Source organism: Triticum aestivum, chromosome 1D, assembly GCF_018294505.1.
Source record: "Triticum aestivum cultivar Chinese Spring chromosome 1D, IWGSC CS RefSeq v2.1, whole genome shotgun sequence".
Lineage (NCBI taxonomy): Eukaryota > Viridiplantae > Streptophyta > Magnoliopsida > Poales > Poaceae > Triticum > Triticum aestivum.
Window position 1 is genome coordinate 346283344 of NC_057796.1, and position 17937 is coordinate 346301280.

Here is a 17937-nt window from a genome sequence, read left to right on the forward strand (position 1 = left end):
CATGGTTAGTGAAAGTTATCGTTCTTTCTCGTTTGTCTTTTTGGTTTTTTGCACTGCTAACTGTATCGGCTAGCAGGGTAGTTTGTACGCAGCCGTACCCTTACGGTTTTTGCACGCGATCGTTTCAACTTGTTTTCCATAGTTTCCACACAATACAATATGTGTGGACTAAAATGTGTTGACTGCACACGGAAATCTACGCGATGGCAGACTCAGTATAGATGACATGGCACATTCAGTAGAACTAACATGGCAGATTCAGTAGAAATAACATGGCAGATTCAGTAGAAAAGGCATGGCAGACTCAGTTGAAATAACATGGCAGATTCAGTAGAAAAGGCACGGCAGATTCCGAAGAAATAACATGGCAAATTCAGTACCACACACGTGGCAACTGCAGTCATTGATTCATGGCATTTCCTTTTCAGACTCTGATTCCCCTCAAGAGTTGTTCTACCATTTTTACAATTTTTAGAACATCTAGCTTGCAAAAAATGTCACCAACAACCAAGTCACAATGCTCCAATGTTGCTTACGGATTGCCCATCCCTTTCTTTGTTTTCTTGTGCTTTGCTTGAATCTCCAATCTTGATTTGTATCTTATCTCTTTTGGACGCCCCTTTGTGATGGAATGGGGTGGGTTCCTGATCTGGGTTTGTGTGCTTGCTGTTCCAGATCCTACCTCTGAGTTTTCAGATGATGGCCCCGTGGATGAAGGCACACTTAAGGTGCGGGGGAACCTATGTAAGGCTTCCTCAGCTTTCCTCTTCTTGATCTCATCAAGCTCTCTTTTCAGGGCCTTCCTGTGTTTTTCTACAACCCTCGCTGTCTCATCACTCTTGCACGCTTCATCTATTAGTTCAGCATAGTTCTTTGTCAACACAACATGCCTCACGGCTTCCATGGTTGACTCTGGTCTCTCATCATGCACAGCCAAAACTGCATTTGATGTTTGCGGCCCCAATGCGTCGTCAGCGTCCCAAGTCCATCGCCGCCGTATGAAATGGCAGGGCATTCGTGTCACCGCGTTCATGTCCATTACTTTAGTATGTGACAGCACACAATCCCGCCCCGTTCGAATTTGCAGCATTGGCAGTAGTATTCGCCTTCGCTTATCGAAGCCTTCACAAAGTAGTTCCTTCCTTTGTCTGGGTCTTCAGGTTCTGAATCCGACATGCCCAAGAGAGAACACACCTTGAACGTATGTTCGTCCACCTGGTAAGCCATGTACATGCTGGCACGCTTTATTTCTTCCTGGAATCTGCAAGTTTTGTGTGGTTTTGTTAAACTCTTATATGACGTTTTGTAGCACCTTATGTTGATGTAGTCTGTAACGTAGGAAAGGCATCTAAAATGAATGATGGCTATGGCAATTGCATGATATTTTTCACATGGCAAATACATAACATTTTAATTGGCAAGTGCGTTCCATACCATCATGGCAAATGGAAGTACAGATCATTAAACATGGCAATTATAGTTTATTTCACACGGCAACTACAGTTCATTAAACATGGCAACTACAGTTCATTAAACATGGCAACTACAGTTCATTAAACATGGCAACTGTAGTTGACTTCACATGGCAACTATAGTTGACTTCACATGCCAACTGCAGTTCATTAAACATGGCAACTACATATCATGGTTACCCTGTACTCAATGGCTACTTTCAATATATCAGCATTTTCAAAAAAGCTGGCAACTGCATTGCATTCTATATGGCACCTACTACCTTCATGCTTGTGCAAATAAGACTGTAACACAACTGACTTACTTGTTAAAAATCTTGTTGGTATATGTCTTGCTCATCTGCCTCTCCATTGGTAAACATGTTAGCAATTTAGGCTGCTTGAGCGCGGTCTTTGCTTCTTGCTGTAGCTTAGATCCCAGTATTTTTTGTTGCAAAGATGTGTATTGCTTGGCAAACTGCAGCAATGAGTTGCCAGGGCTCACGTACCGCTTCAGAGCAGCATTGAACCCCTCGCTGCGCTGCGTAGTCTGCAGAAATGGGAAGAAGCACTGCATGAAGTAGGATGGCACCCAGTACATACGCTTCTCCCACAGGCTAGCAAGCGTCTCGTTGTCTTGGACTTGATATGTTTCAATCATAGCCATCCAGCTCCGTTCAAACTCCTCCACCGTCAAGCTGTGGTCCACACACAGCTCGAATGCCTTGTGCAGATCCGGACGGTCAGCAAAGAACGGTCCTAGCGTCTCCTCAGCCTTCTTTATAATGTGCCACCTGCAGTGCCTGTGCACTGCCAATGGAAAGACCTCCTCTATGCCTGCACGCATGCTAAAATCCTGGTCTGTTATTATGTTCATCGGAGCAAGTCCACCCATGCACTCCAAGAAGGTTTTGAGCAGCCAAGTGTACCCATCCGTGTCTTCGTTTCGAACGAGCCCGCATCCAAACTGCAATGACTGAGTGTGGTTATTTATTCTTATGAATGGAGCGCATGGCATCTTGTACATATTAGTGAGATATGTCGCGTCGAATGAAATGCAATCTCGGAAATGTTTGTAGGCTCTTCTTGTAGCACCATCCACCCAATACATGTTCCTGACACAGTCCTCATTGTCCAATCTTATCCTGTAGAAGAAATCTGGATCTTCTTTCGCTTTCTCATCGAAGTAGGCTATCGTGTCTTCTATGTCAGTGATACGTCTCCGTCGTATCTATAATTTTTGATTGTTCCGTGCCAATATTATACAACTTTCATATACTTTTGGCAACTTTTTGTACTATTTTTTGGGACTAACATATTGATCTAGTGCCCAGTGCTAGTTCCTGTTTGTTGCATGTTTTATGTTTCGCAGAAACCCCATATCAAACGGAATAAAAACGGATGGAGAATACTTTTGGAATATTTGGGAAATATGGGAGGAAGAATCAACGCGAGACGGTGCCCGAGGTGGCCACGAGGCAGGGGGGCGCGCCCCTGACCATCGTGGGCCCCCCGTAAGGCAGTTGTTGCTCTTCTTTGGCCGCAAGAAAGCTAATTTTCGGAAAAAATCTTGGCGAAGGTTTCAATCCAATCGGAGTTACGGATCTCCGGATATATAAGAAACGGCGAAAGGGCCGAATACTAGAACGCAGAAACAGAGAGAGACAGAGAGACGGATCCAATCTCGGAGGGGCTCTCGCCCCTCCAATGCCATGGAGGCCAAGGACCAGAGGGGAAACCCTTCTCCCATCTAGGGAGGAGGTCAAGGAAGAAGAAGAAGAAGGGGGCCCCTCTCCCCCTCTCTTCCGGTGGCGCCGGAACGCTGCCGTGGCCATCATCATCATCACCGCGATCTTCACCAACACCTCCGCGATCTTCACCAACATCTCCATCACCTTCCCCCCTCTATCTACAACGGTCCACTCTCCCGCAACCCGCTGTACCCTCTACTTGAACATGGTGCTTTATGCTTCATATTATTATCCAATGATGTGTTGCCATCCTATGATGTATGAGTAGATTTTCATTGTCCTATCGATGGTTAATGAATTGCTATGATTGATTTAATTTGCTTGTGGTTATGTTACTGTCCTTTGGTGCCCATCATATGAGCGCGCGCGTGGATCACACCATAGGGTTAGTTGTATGTTGATAGGACTATGTATTGGAGGGCAAGAGTGACAGAAGCTTCTACCTAGCATAGAAATTGATGCATACGGGATTGAAGGGGGACCAATATATCTTAATGCTATGGTTGGGTTTTACCTTAATGAACGTTGGTAGTTGCGGACGCTTGCTAATAGTTCCAATCATAAGTGCATAGAATTCCAAGTCAGGGATGACATGCTAGCAGTGGCCTCTCCCACATAAAACTTGCTATCGGTCTAGTAAAGTAGTCAATGGCTTAGGGACAATTTCACAACTCCTACCACCACTCTTCCACACTCGCTATACTAACTTTATTGTGTCTTTATCTAAACAGCCCGTCGTGGTGGTCACACGGTAGATGCCAAGGGATGGCTAAAGAGAGGAGGAGGCTCGAGGGCGCTGGTGGGCTCCAGAGGCGAGGTTGGCATGAGCGGGCGCGGGACGCCGGACATACCCAGGTTCGGGGCTCTCCGGAGAGATAATACCCCTAGTCCTGCCGAGTGTAGTTGGATGATCGATAGTACAATGTTGCTCCTGGAGCTGTCTGAAGGAGGAAGGAAGCTGGCTAAGGCTTGGGCTGCTCCTTCTCTCCGGTGTTGCTGTTTTTGTGGCTAGTCCTTCTGCTTCGGCCCCCTCGAATGACCGTGGGCTCCCGGGGGTTTTATAGTCAAACCCCTCGGGGATACAATGGTAATGTTATAAGTCGGTGGGTCCGTGTAGTCGGTGTCCGGGGTCCCGGGCTGGGCTCCGCTGAGGGCTTGTGGTTCGCCGGGTTCCCCTAGGCGCGAGCCCCGCAAGCCTAGGGGGACTGTGTGCCGTCTTGTCGATCGTCAGGGCGTAGCCGAGTCGAGCCGCGTACAGTGCTCTCCGTCAGGTTGCCGCTTGCTGTCGTCAGCGGTGAGGGTGGGGGCATTGTTCCCACGCCGGCCCTGGTCAGTGGGTAGGTGAGGGGCACTGTTGCCACGTTCCTGCTGACCAGAGGCATGGGCGGGGCACTGTTGCCTTGGTCATCGTTGATTGAAGTCTTGTCCCCGTCATATGGCCTGGATGGGACGGGAGTTGACCCGCGGCTAGATTGCGTAGCACGCCAGGCTTGGTGAGGAGGCTTTGGCCGTGCCGGGTTCGGCTATCTTGCGCCAGTTGTTGGTGAAGGAAATATGCCCTAGAGGCAATAATAAAGTTATTATTTATTTCCTTATATCATGATAAATGTTTATTATTCATGCTAGAACTGTATTAACCGGAAACATGATACATGTGTGAATACATAGACAAACAGAGTGTCACTAGTATGCCTCTACTTGACTAGCTCGTTGATCAAAGATGGTTATGTTTCCTAGCCATAGACATGAGTTGTCATTTGATTAACGGGATCACATCATTAGGAGAATGATGTGATTGACTTGACCCATTCCGTTAGCTTAGCACTCTATCGTTTAGTATGTTGCTATTGCTTTCTTCATGACTTATACAGGTTTCTATGACTATGAGATTATGCAACTCCCGTTTATCGGAGGTACACTTTGTGTGCTACCAAACGTCACAACGTAACTGGGTGATTATAAAGGTGCTCTACAGGTGTCTCCGAAGGTACTTGTTGGGTTGGCGTATTTCGAGATTAGGATTTGTCACTCCGATTGTCGGAGAGGTATCTCTGGGCCCTCTCGGTAATGCACATCACTTAAGCCTTGCAAGCATTGCAACTAATGAGTTAGTTGCGAGATGATGTATTACGGAACGAGTAAAGAGACTTGCCGGTAACGAGATTGAACTAGGTATTGAGATACCGACGATCGAATCTCGGGCAAGTAACATACCGATGACAAAGGGAACAACGTATGTTGTTATGCGGTCTGACCGATAAAGATCTTCGTAGAATATGTGGGAGCCAATATGAGCATCCAGGTTCCGCTATTGGTTATTGACCGGAGACGTGTCTCGGTCATGTCTACATAGTTCTCGAACCCGTAGGGTCCGCACGCTTAAAGTTACGATGACAGTTATATTATGAGTTTATATGTTTTGATGTACCGAAGGAGTTCGGAGTCCCGGATGAGATCAGGGACATGACGAGGAGTCTCGAAATGGTCGAGACGTAAAGATCGATATATTGGACGACTATATTCGGACTTCGGAAAGGTTCCGAGTGATTCGGGTATTTTTCGGAGTACCGGAGAGTTACGGGAATTCGTATTGGGCCTTAATGGGCCATACGGGAAAGGAGAGAAAGGCCCCAAAGGGTGGCCGCACCCTCCCCATGGACTAGTCCGAATTGGACTAGGGAGGGGGGGCGCCCCCCTTCCTTCTTCTCCTTCTCCCTTCCCTTCTCCTATTCCAACAAGGAAAGGAGGAGTCCTACTCCCGGTGGGAGTAGGACTCCCCCTTGGCGCGCCCTCCTCCTTGGCCGGCCGCCTCTCCCCTTGCTCCTTTATATACGGGGGCAGGGGGCACCCCATAGAGCACAACAATTGATTATTGATCTCTTTAGCCGTGTGCGGTGCCCCCCTCCACCATATACACCTCGATAATATCGTAGCGGTGCTTAGGCGAAGCCCTGCGTCGGTAGAACATCATCATCGTCACCACGCCGTCGTGCTGACAAAACTCTCCCTCAACACTCGGCTGGATCGGAGTTCGAGGGACGTCATCGAGCTGAACGTGTGCTGAACTCGGAGGTGCCGTGCGTTCGGTACTTGATCGGTCGGATCGTGAAGACGTACGACTACATCAACCGCGTTGTGCTAACGCTTCCGCTTTCGGTCTACGAGGGTACGTGGACAACACTCTCCCCTCTCGTTGCTATGCATCACCATGATCTTGCGTGTGCGTAGGAATTTTTTTGAAATTACTACGTTCCCCAACAGTGGTATCAGAGCCTGGTTTTATGCGTTGATGTATATGCACGAGTAGAACACAAGTGAGTTGTGGGCGATATAAGTCATACTGCTTACCAGCATGTCATACTTTGGTTCGGCGGTATTGTTGGATGAAGCGGCCCGGACCGACATTACGCGTACGCTTACGCGAGACTGGTTCTCGACGTGCTTTGCACCAGCTAAGGTGGCTGGCGGGTGTCAGTTTCTCCAACTTTAGTTGAACCGAGTGTGGCTACGCCCGGTCCTTGCGAAGGTTAAAACAGCACCAACTTGACAAACTATCGTTGTGGTTTTGATGCGTAGGTAAGAACGGTTCTTGCTAAGCCCGTAGCAGCCACGTAAAACTTGCAACAACAAAGTAGAGGACGTCTAACTTGTTTTTGCAGGGCATGTTGTGATGTGATATGGTCAAGACATGATGCTAAATTTTATTGTATGAGATGATCATGTTTTGTAACCGAGTTATCGGCAACTGGCAGGAGCCATATGGTTGTCGCTTTATTGTATGCAATGCAATCGCCATGTAATTGCTTTACTTTATCACTAAGCGGTAGCGATAGTCGTAGAAGCAATAGATTGGCGAGACGACAACGATGCTACGATGGAGATCAAGGTGTCGCGCCGGTGACGATGGTGATCATGACGGTGCTTCGGAGATGGAGATCACAAGCACAAGATGATGATGGCCATATCATATCACTTATATTGATTGCATGTGATGTTTATCTTTTATGCATCTTATCTTGCTTTGATTGACGGTAGCATTATAAGATGATCTCTCACTAAATTTCAAGATAAAGTGTTCTCCCTGAGTATGCACCGTTGCAAAGTTCTTCGTGCTGAGACACCACGTGATGATCGGGTGTGATAGGCTCTACGTTCAAATACAACGGGTGCAAAACAGTTGCACACGCGGAATACTCAGGTTAAACTTGACGAGCCTAGCATATGCAGATATGGCCTCGGAACACGGAGACCGAAAGGTCGAGCGTGAATCATATAGTAGATATGATCAACATAGTGATGTTCACCGTTGAAACTACTCCATCTCACGTGATGATCGGACATGGTTTAGTTGATATGGATCACGTGATCACTTAGAGGATTAGAGGGATGTCTATCTAAGTGGGAGTTCTTAAGTAATATGATTAATTGAACTTAAATTTATCATGAACTTAGTCCTGATAGTATTTGCAAATTATGTTGTAGATCAATAGCTCGCGTTGTTGCTTCCCTGTGTTTATTTTTGATATGTTCCTAGAGAAAAATTATGTTGAAAGATGTTAGTAGCAAAGATGCGGATTGGACCGTGATCTGAGGATTATCCTCATTGCTGCACAGAAGAATTATGTCCTTGATGCACCGCTAGGTGACAGACCTATTGCAGGAGCAGATGCAGACGTTATGAACGTTTGGCTAGCTCAATATGATGACTACTTGATAGTTTAGTGCACCATGCTTAACGGCTTAGAATCGGGACTTCAAAGACGTTTTGAACGTCATGGACCATATGAGATGTTCCAGGAGTTGAATTTAATATTTCAAGCAAATACCCGAGTTGAGAGATATGAAGTCTCCAACAAGTTCTATAGCTAAAAGATGGAGGAGAATAGCTCAAGCAGTGAGCATGTGCTCAGATTGTCTGAGTACTACAATCGCTTGAATCAAGTGGGAGTTAATCTTCAGATAAAATAGTGATAGACAGAATTCTCTAGTCACCATCACCAAGTTAGTAGAACTTCGTGATGAACTATAGTATGCAAGGGATGACGAAAGTAATTCCCGAGCTCTTCGCGATGCTGAAATCGACGAAGGTAGAAATCAAGAAAAGCATCAAGTGTTGATGGTTGACAAGACCACTAGTTTCAAGAAAAGGGCAAAGGGAAGAAGGGGAACTTCAAGAAGAACGGCAAGCAAGTTGCTGCTCAAGTGAAGAAGCCCAAGTCTGGACCTAAGCCTGAGACTGAGTGCTTCTACTGCAAAGGGACTGGTCACTGGAAGCGGAACTGCCCCAAGTATTTGGCGGATAAGAAGGATGGCAAAGTGAACAAAGGTATATTTGATATACATGTTATTGATGTGTACTTTACTAGTGTTTATAGCAACCCCTCAGTATTTGATACTGGTTCAGTTGCTAAGAGTAGTAACTCGAAACGGGAGTTGCAGAATGAACAGAGACTAGTTAAGGGTGAAGTGACGATGTGTGTTGGAAGTGGTTCCAAGATTGATATGATTATCATCGCACACTCCCTATACTTTCGGGATTAGTGTTGAACCTAAATAAGTGTTATTTGGTGTTTGCATTGAGCATGAATATGATTTGATCATGTTTATTGCAATACGGTTATTCATTTAAATTAGAGAATAATTGTTGTTCTGTTTACATGAATAAAACCTTCTATGGTCATACACCCAATAAAATGGTTTGTTGGATCTTGATCGTAGCGATACACATATTCATAATAATGAAGCCAAAAGATGCAAAGTTAATAATGATAGTGCAACTTATTTGTGGCACTGCCGTTTAGGTCATATTGGTGTAAAGCGCATGAAGAAACTCCATACTGATGGGATTTTGGAATCACTTGATTATGAATCACTTGATGCTTGCGAACCGTGCCTCATGGGCAAGATGACTAAAACGCCGTTCTCCGGAACTATGAAGAGAGCAACAGATTTGTTGGAAATCATACATACACATGTATGTGGTCCGATGAATATTGAGGCTCGTAGCAGGCATCATTATTTTCTGACCTTCACAGATGATTTGAGCAGATATGGGTATATCTACTTAATGAAACAGAAGTCTGAAACATTTGAAAATTTCATATAATTTCAGAGTGAAGCGAAAAATCATCATAACAAGAAAATAAAGTTTCTACGATCTGATCGTGGAGAAGAGTATTTGAGTTACGAGTTTGGCCTTCAGTTAAAACAATGTGAAATAGTTTTCACTACTCACGCCACCTGGAATACCACGGTGTAATGGTATGTCCGAACATCGTAACCGTACTTTATTAGATATGGTGCGATATATGATGTCTCTTACCGATCTACTACTATCGTTTTGGGGTTATGCATTAGAGACAGCTGCATTCACGTTAAATAGGGTACCATCTAAATCCGTTGAGACGACATCTTATGAACTGTGGTTTGGCAAGAAACCAAAGTTGTCGTTTCTTAAAGTTTGGGGTTGCGATGCTTATGTGAAAAAGTTTCATCCTGATAAGCTCAAACCCAAATCGGAGAAATGTGTCTTCATAGGATACCCAAAGGAGACAGTTGGGTACACCTTCTATCACAGATCCGAAGGCAAGACATTCGTTGCTAAGTATGGATCCTTTCTAGAGAAGGAGTTTCACTTGAAAGAAGTGAGTGGGAGGAAAGTAGAACTTGATGAGGTAACTGTACCTGCTCCCTTATTGGAAAGTAGTTCATCACAGAAATCTGTTCCTATGACTCCTACACCAATTAGTGAGGAAGTTAATGATGATGATCATGTAACTTCAGATCAAGTTACTACCAAACCTCGTAGGTAAACCAGAGTGAGATCCACACCAGAGTGGTACGGTAATCCTGTTCTGGAGGTTATGTTACTAGACCATGACGAACCTACGAACTATGAAGAAGCGATGGTGAGCCCAGATTCCGTAAAATGGCTTGAGGCCATGAAATCTGAGATGGGATCCATGTATGAGAACAAAGTATGGACTTTGGTTGACTTGCCCGATGATCGGCAAGCCATAGAAAATAAATGGATCTTCAAGAGGAAGACGGACGCTGATAGTAGTGTTACTATCTACAAAGCTAGAATTGTCGCAAAAAAGGTTTTCGACAAGTTCAAGGTGTTGACTACGATGAGAGTTTCTCACTCGTATCTATGCTTAATTCTGTCCGAATCATGTTAGCAATTGCCGCATTTTATGAAATCTGGCAAATGGATAAACAAAACTGCATTCCTTAATGGATTTATTAAAGAAGAGTTGTATATGATGCAACCAGAAGGTTTTTTCAATCCTAAAGGTGCTAACAAAATATGCAAGCTCCAGCGATCCATCTATGGACTGGTGCAAGCATCTCGGAGTTGGAATATACGCTTTGATAAGTTGATCAAAGCATATAGTTTTATACAGACTTGCGGTGAAGCCTGTATTTACAAGAAAGTGAGTGGGAGCACTACAGCATTTCTGATAAGTATATGTGAATGACATATTGTTGATCGGAAATAATGCAGAATTATTCTGCAAAGCATAAAGGAGTGTTTGAAAGGAGTTTTTCAAAGAAAGACCTCGGTGAAGCTGCTTACATATTGAGCATCAAGATCTATAGAGATTGATCAAGACGCTTGATAAGTTTTTTCAATGAGTACATACCTTAACAAGATTTTGAAGTGGTTCAAAATGGAACAGTCAAAGAAAGAGTTTCTTGCCTGTGTTACAAGGTGTGAAATTGAGTAAGACTCAAAGCCCGACCACGGCAGAAGATAGAAAAAGAATGAAATTCATTCCCTATGCCTCGGCCATAGGTTCTATAAAGTATGCCATGCTGTGTACCAGACCTATTGTATACCCTGCACTGTGTTTAGCAAGGGAGAACAATAGTGATCTAGGAGTAGATCACTGGACAGCGGTCAAAATTATCCTTAGTGGAATAAGGATACGTTTCTCGATTATGGAAGTGACAAAAGGTTCGTCATAAAGGGTTACGTCGATGCAAGTTTTGACACTAATCTAGATGACTCTAAGTCTCGGTCTAGATACATATTGAAAGTGGGAGCAATTAGCTAGAGTAGCTCCGTGCAGAGCATTGTAGACATAGAAATTTGCAAAATACTTACGGATCTGAATGTGACAGACCCGTTGACTAAAAATATCTCACAAGCAAAACATAATCACACCTTAGTACTCTTTGGGTGTTAATCACATAGCGATGTGAACTAGATTATTGACTCTAGTAAACCCTTTGGGTGTTGGTCACATGACGATGTGAACCATGGGTGTTAATCACATGGTGATGTGAACTATTGATGTTAAATCACATGGCGATGTGAACTATATTATTGACTCTAGTGCAAGTGGGAGACTGAAGGAAATATCCCCTAGAGGCAATACTAAAGTTACTATTTATTTCCTTATATCATGATAAATGTTTATTATTCATGCTAGAATTGTATTAACCGGAAACATGATACATGTGTGAATACATAGACAAACAGAGTGTCACTAGTATGCCTCTACTTGACTAGCTCGTTGATCAAAGATGGTTATGTTTCCTAGCCATAGACATGAGTTGTCATTTGATTAACGGGATCACATCATTAGGAGAATGATGTGATTGACTTGACCCATTCCGTTAGCTTAGCACTCGATCGTTTAGTATGTTGCTATTGCTTTCTTCATGACTTATACATGTTCCTATGACTATGAGATTATGTAAATCCCGTTTATCGGAGGAACACTTTGTGTGCTGCCAAACGTCACAACGTAACTGGGTGATTATAAAGGTGCTCTACAGATGTCTCCGAAGGTACTTGTTGGGTTGGAGTATTTCGAGATTAGGATTTGTCACTCCGATTGTCGGAGAGGTATCTCTGGGCCCTCTCGGTAATGCACATCACTTAAGCCCCCCTCCACCATATTACACCTCGATAATATCGTAGCGGTGCTTAGGCGAAGCCCTGCGTCGGTAGAACATCATCATCATCACCACGCCGTCGTGCTGACGAAACTCTCCCTCAACACTCGGCTGGATCGGAGTTCGAGGGATGTCATCGAGCTGAACGTGTGCTGAACTCGGAGGTGCCGTGCGTTCGGTACTTGATCGGTCGGATCGTGAAGACGTACGACTACATCAACCGCGTTGTGTTAACGCTTCCGCTATCGGTCTACGAGGGTACATGGACAACACTCTCCCCTCTCGTTGCTATGCATCACCATCATCTTGCGTGTGCGTAGGAATTTTTTTTGAAATTACTACGTTCCCCAACAGTTGGGGCCGAGTCGACGTGTCTTGCCGGGTCGACTAGTCTGGCCGGCTTGGGGGGCTTGGCCGGGTCGAGCGACCCGGCCAAGCGCGCGCCGGTATTGAGGGGCGGTGCCAGCCCCGTTGTTTTTAAAGAGGATCCGGGTTCCGTTGCCTGCCCGGGGTCCATCCCCTGACAGTAGTCCCCGAAGCTGTGAAGGTCCGCCGTCTTCGGATGAGTGGGCCTTCACAGTTTCCCCCTTAAGCAAGGTGGATTCTGCGAGCGCCAGGTCCGGCAACACCCACTGTGTTCCGGTTTTCTCGAAAACCGGATCGCGGCGTCTTGGTCGTGGCGGGGACCGAGAAGTCCGCCGAATCTTGGGGCAATCCCTCGGGCTTTGCGCGGGCGCCACGTGGTGCCCGGAAGCTGGAGGGGCCTGACAGGCCACGCGCGCGACGGGACTGGGCGACGGGCTGGGACCCGCCGCCGCGCGCCCTCGGCCCAAGCGTGCGGATTTATTGCGGCGTCCGGGGGCCGGTTGCTCTTCCCCGGGCAGTTAATGCGCGCGTACGCGCGCGCTTATTGCGGGGTAGTGGAACGGGCGCATGCAGACGATCCCACTTCCCCACGTTCAAACCGAGGGTTATAAATCGGGGGGTGGGGGGCAGGGGGGCGGCGGACATTATTCTCGCTCGCGCCCTCCTGTCCCTTTGCTCTTGCTCCGCTCTTCACAACAGACGCACTGCGGCGCCCGCTGCTCCGAGCAGAACTCCTTTGCCGTCCATCTTCCTTCTTCTTTCTTCGATCATGTCGCTGCCATCGGGCTCCTGGATGGGCTCGAACGTCACCTCTGAGGACATCACCCAGCTCCGGGCGACGCGGCGCCTACCGCGGGAGATGGACGTCGGCGTCCGCCTGCCGCACGGCGAGCAGAGGACTCGGCCCGAGGGGCAGGAGCGCGTGGTATTCCTCACGCACTTCGAGCGCGGGTTCGGGCTGCCGGCGAGCACCTTCTTCCGCGCCTTCCTGGAGTTCTTCGGGCTCCAGCCGCATCATCTTGGCGCCGGCGCCATCGTCCAGCTCTCCGGCTTCGTCACCCTCTGCGAGGGGTACCTGGGGGTCAAGCCTACGATCGACCTCTGGGCGCGCTTCTTCTCCTTGAAGCAGCAGGGGCCGTCGGCCGGGGAGTTCGCCGATTGCGGCGCCGCCGTCATCTCAAAGCGGTCGGGGGCGGATTTCCCCAAGATCCCGCTGGAGGACTCTGCCAAGAGGTGGCAGAACTCCTTCTTCTACGTCCGCTACCTTAGAGCGGATCACATCAATCTTCCGGCCTTCGCCATCGCACCGCCGCGGGCGAAGACGAACTTGGGCTACTCGCCCAAGTGCCCGTCGTAGGAGATCGTTAATCTCTGCGAGCGGGTGATGGTGATGAGGACGCAGGAGGGGCTCACCGGCACCGACCTCCTCGTCGCGTTCATCATGCGCTGGGTCCTTCCGCTTCAGGGGCGCTCCTGCCTCATCGGCGAAATGGTCGGTCTTCAGGACCCCAACCGCATGGGGTCGACGCGGCTGTCCGCGGAGCAGGTCGCGCGCGGCGTGAATGACATCTCCAAGGCCAACCTTGGGGAGGACTGGCGGTTCGGCAAGGCGCCGTACAGCCAGTCGAACCCGGCGCCGCAGGTGAGTGTCTGGTCTTCTTACTTTGCTGCCGTACACCTTCTCATCCGTCCTGACGCGACGCGGGGGGTACTTCTGAACGCGATTCGGCATCCTTACGCCTGGGCTCCGTCGCAGGTGGAGTCGGTGGCGCCAGAGGAGGAGGCCGAGTCCAACGCCGGTGCTGGGCATCACGCGGGTAAGTCTTGCATTTTTCTTCATGTGTCTTGAATTGCTGACCGCGGCACGGAACGGCCGGTGCTGACGCCGGTTGTTGGTGTAGTGGCGTTGGGCGGGGGAGGCGGCGACGCGGGCGGAGCCGGGTCCTCACATGGGGCGGCGCCGAGCCGCTCGCATGGGAAAGACAGCGTCGCGCCGCGACCCCGGGCCCCGAAGCGCATGGCAGACCCGGCCAGGGCCGGGAGGCCGGCCAAGAGGAAGCGCGGCGGCGGGCACGGGAGGCCAACCCCGGTCCCGGTCTTGGCAGGGTAAGCTTCATCTCTTGTTTGCGCTCAGGTTTTTTTTCCTTGAGCTAGTCTTGTTTCTTTTCTGCTCATTCTGTCTTCTTCTCTAGGTCGCCAATCGCGCTGGCGAGGGCGGCGGCGGAAGCCGCGACCGCCGAAGGGGCCGCGTTCCGCAGGAGCCGGTCCAACCTTGCCGACCAGGCTGAGGCGGAGGGACGGGCCGACTCGGACCTCGGCCTGGATCTGAATGACGCCAAAGCCTTGGCCTGGCGGGACAGGAATCGGGCCGAGGCGGAGCTGGAGGCGGCGTCGGTCCGGGCTTGGACCGATGCGGCGGCGGCATGGGCGTGACTCGGCGCGGAGCCGGTCTGGCGCGAAATGCCGGAGGGCACGGTGGTGGCGGCGACGGTCTTTGAGCCGTCGTCGGTGAGGGAGCGCGGCCGTGAAGGCCGAGGTGAGGTGGTTATCCCCGACCGGGGGGTCGTGGAGGTGGAGGATGACACCCCGCCGTGGGCCGACGTGGCCAAGCGAGCGGGGACTAATGGTGGTGGAGGCGGCGTCGTTTTGGAAGAGACGCTGTGGGCGGCGGCGTCGGAAGCGCCGCCGGTTTTGGAGGAGGCACCGCAGCCGGCGGCGCCGAAGGTCACCCCGGCAGCTGGGCCGGAGACGGCGACGCAGGGCGTCCCGGCGTCCGGGTCAGTGTCGGCGACGCAGGGCGTCCCGGAGGAGGTGCTGGCCGCGTCGCGAGCGGTCAGCGAGGAGCGCGCCTTAGTGCCCCGGCAGGGAGATCGCCGAGCTGCCGTGCCGCAGCCGGCGCGGATCGGGGGCGCCGTTGTCTTCGGGCCTCAGACCCAGGAGGAGGCGGCGCTGGACGACGTCAGTCGCCGCCTGCGAGGCCGGACGGAACGGCTCGAGGCCTTCGCCCAGGCCGAGGTGGAGCGGACGCGCGACCTGGAGCGCGCCGTCCTGGTGAGTCTTCTTGCAATTTTCTTCTTTGTGGGGGCGCGCCAGCGCACCCACTGGGTGTAGCCCCCGAGGTTCGGGCCAACTACATAGTAGTTGGGTCAAATCTTTAGAGTGTTGGCCTTGTTCTGATTTCTGCTCTCTTCAGCATCTCGACGCCTTCCGGGTCGCCGCCTACAATCGTCTCCTGGGCAAGCACCGGGAGCTCGTGGAGCGGCTTGCCGCCAAGGAGGAGGAGCTCCGCGTCGCCGCAGGTATCCTTGTGCTCTTTTCTAGTGGGGGCGCGCTAGCGCACCCACTGGGTGTAGCCCCCGAGATTCGGGCCAACTGTGTAACAGTTGGGCCAAATCTTAAGTCTTGCTTTTTTCTTCTACTGAGTTCTTCTTTTTCGCAGCCGAGGTGCTGTCCTGGCGGACTCGTCTGCTCCGGGCCGGTCATCACTACGACCGGCTCGTTGCCGACACCGGCCGTCTTGGCGTCGAGGCGGCGCAGGCGAGGGCGGAGGCGGCCGCGGCTCGGCGGTCTTTCGATGAGGCCAACCGGCTGCACGAGCAGCTGGCGGGTCACAAGAGCCACCTCGAGGCTGAGGTGGAGCTCCTTAAGGCGGAAGACGCCAAGGTGGCAGAGGCGCAGCAGGCCCTGGTGGAGGCGGACCAGCAGCGCGGCCAGCTGGCCGACAACAAGGGCCGGCTCCAGGCCGAGGTGGATCGCTTGCGGGGGCAGGTCACCACGGCTGAGGGGGCCCGTCAGGACGAGGCCCGTCGGAGCGAGTCGGTCGAAGACAAGGACGCCAAGCTGAAGGCGGCCCATGCCAAGGCAGCCGATCTAGAGAAGGCGCTCGAGGAGCGCGACCGCGCCATCGAGCGGGAGCGGCGTGGTACGTTGCTTGAGGCGCAGCACCTGGAAGAGTCCTTCTCCAGTAAGTGCTTTTTTCTTGTCGTTTGCCGGGTCGGGATTCGGCCTTTCTTCCTTGTTGTTCTTCTTCTAACTCGCTTCTTCCTTTGCGGCAGGGGCCTTCCCAGAGATGCAGCGGCTGGCGGAGGAAGCCGTCCGCTATCTGCATGACCCGACCGGCGCTGTTGGGTCCGGGACGGATCCGCGGGTGGCCTGGACCTTCCTAGAGATCATCGCCACCGCTGAGGCCCGCCTGCAGGCCCTGGGAACGCAGTTGGGGCGGCTGTCCCAGGCCGGCACCGCGATGACGGCGGCCCTATGGCCGGACTCCGTCCAACCGAGCAGCTTCTCGCGCCTGGCGCGTTGGTTGGAGATGGGGCCGGACCGGCTTGGCGAGTGGCGCGTCTCTGCCGCTTGTGCCGGTGCTGAGATGGCGCTCCGGTTCGCGCTGTCCTGGCACCCGAACCTGCAGCTGGACGCGTTGATGGGCCAGCGGGCCGGTTCGGAGCAGCTCTTGCAGGAGCAAGCCGGCCGGATCGCCTCCCGGGCCAGCTACATCACCGAGTTCGCCTTCCACAACGAGTTCCATCCGGAGCGGACGGAAGACGGCGGGGTCGTGGACGGCGACAACTATGGCTTGCTCCTCCATGATCCGGAGGGGAGCTCGGAGGAGACGGGCGTTTACCGCGACGCGGATGCTGAGGAGGGCACCGCCACCTCGCCGGACCCGGAGGCCGCGAGGGGAGAGCCGTCGATGTCGCGACGCGGCGCTGGAGATGCCTGAGACACTTTATGTAAAATTTGTTAAATAGCAGGTCCACCCACCCACTGGGGGTTTTAGGGTGTAATGAACTCGGGTCGTGGGCCTTTTCTTAAGTACTTGTGTAGATGTCGTGGGTGCTTTTGCTTTTTTGCCTTCCGTTTTTTGGACCGATTTCATGCGCTTTTCCTTTCTCAAACCCCCCCCCCCCCCCGCGAGTCAGACGGCCGAGGCTCCGGTCCGTGACAAGGAGTTTGGTTCTTTGAGAGGAGCGCGCAGGACTTGAGTCCCTCGAAATGTTGAGCGCGAGCGAAACACCCACTGGGCTGACTGGCGGCAATCCGGCGAAGCCGGTTGGCGAGCAGTCGGTCGTGCGGTTGTTCATTTGATGAATGGTGGGCCGGGTTGATCGACCCAGCAACCTTTGGCTTAGTGTATGAAGCGTAAAGGAGTTTTGGCCCGTTGTGCTTGCCAGCCGACAGCCAAAGCTGGATCTGTGGCTTTTGGGCGAAGTGGGGGACCGCGGCATCCTAACTTTATCAGGAATCACCAAGTAAGGCGGCGGGGTAGCGACCGAGCCGGCCAGCCCCCGAGCCCCCGGGTCGAGCGAGTCGGACCGGTGGCCGGGTTCAGTGGTATAGTGATGCAAGAAAATAGGGACACAATAAATTGGTCGACAAAAGGCAGCCCCCGAGTCTCGTTCGGGGACCCCATAGTTTCATGCGTTTACAAAAGGCGATGATACATACGCTCGTGCGGCTAA

The 17937-nt window shown here is 51.0% G+C and overlaps 1 pseudogene; it reads right to left on the bottom strand.

Moving 5' to 3' along the window:
* Nucleotides 1–532: 532 nt before the first annotated feature.
* LOC123159233 (protein FAR1-RELATED SEQUENCE 5-like) overlaps nucleotides 533–17937 on the bottom strand; it is a 33173-nt pseudogene continuing 15768 nt past the window's right edge.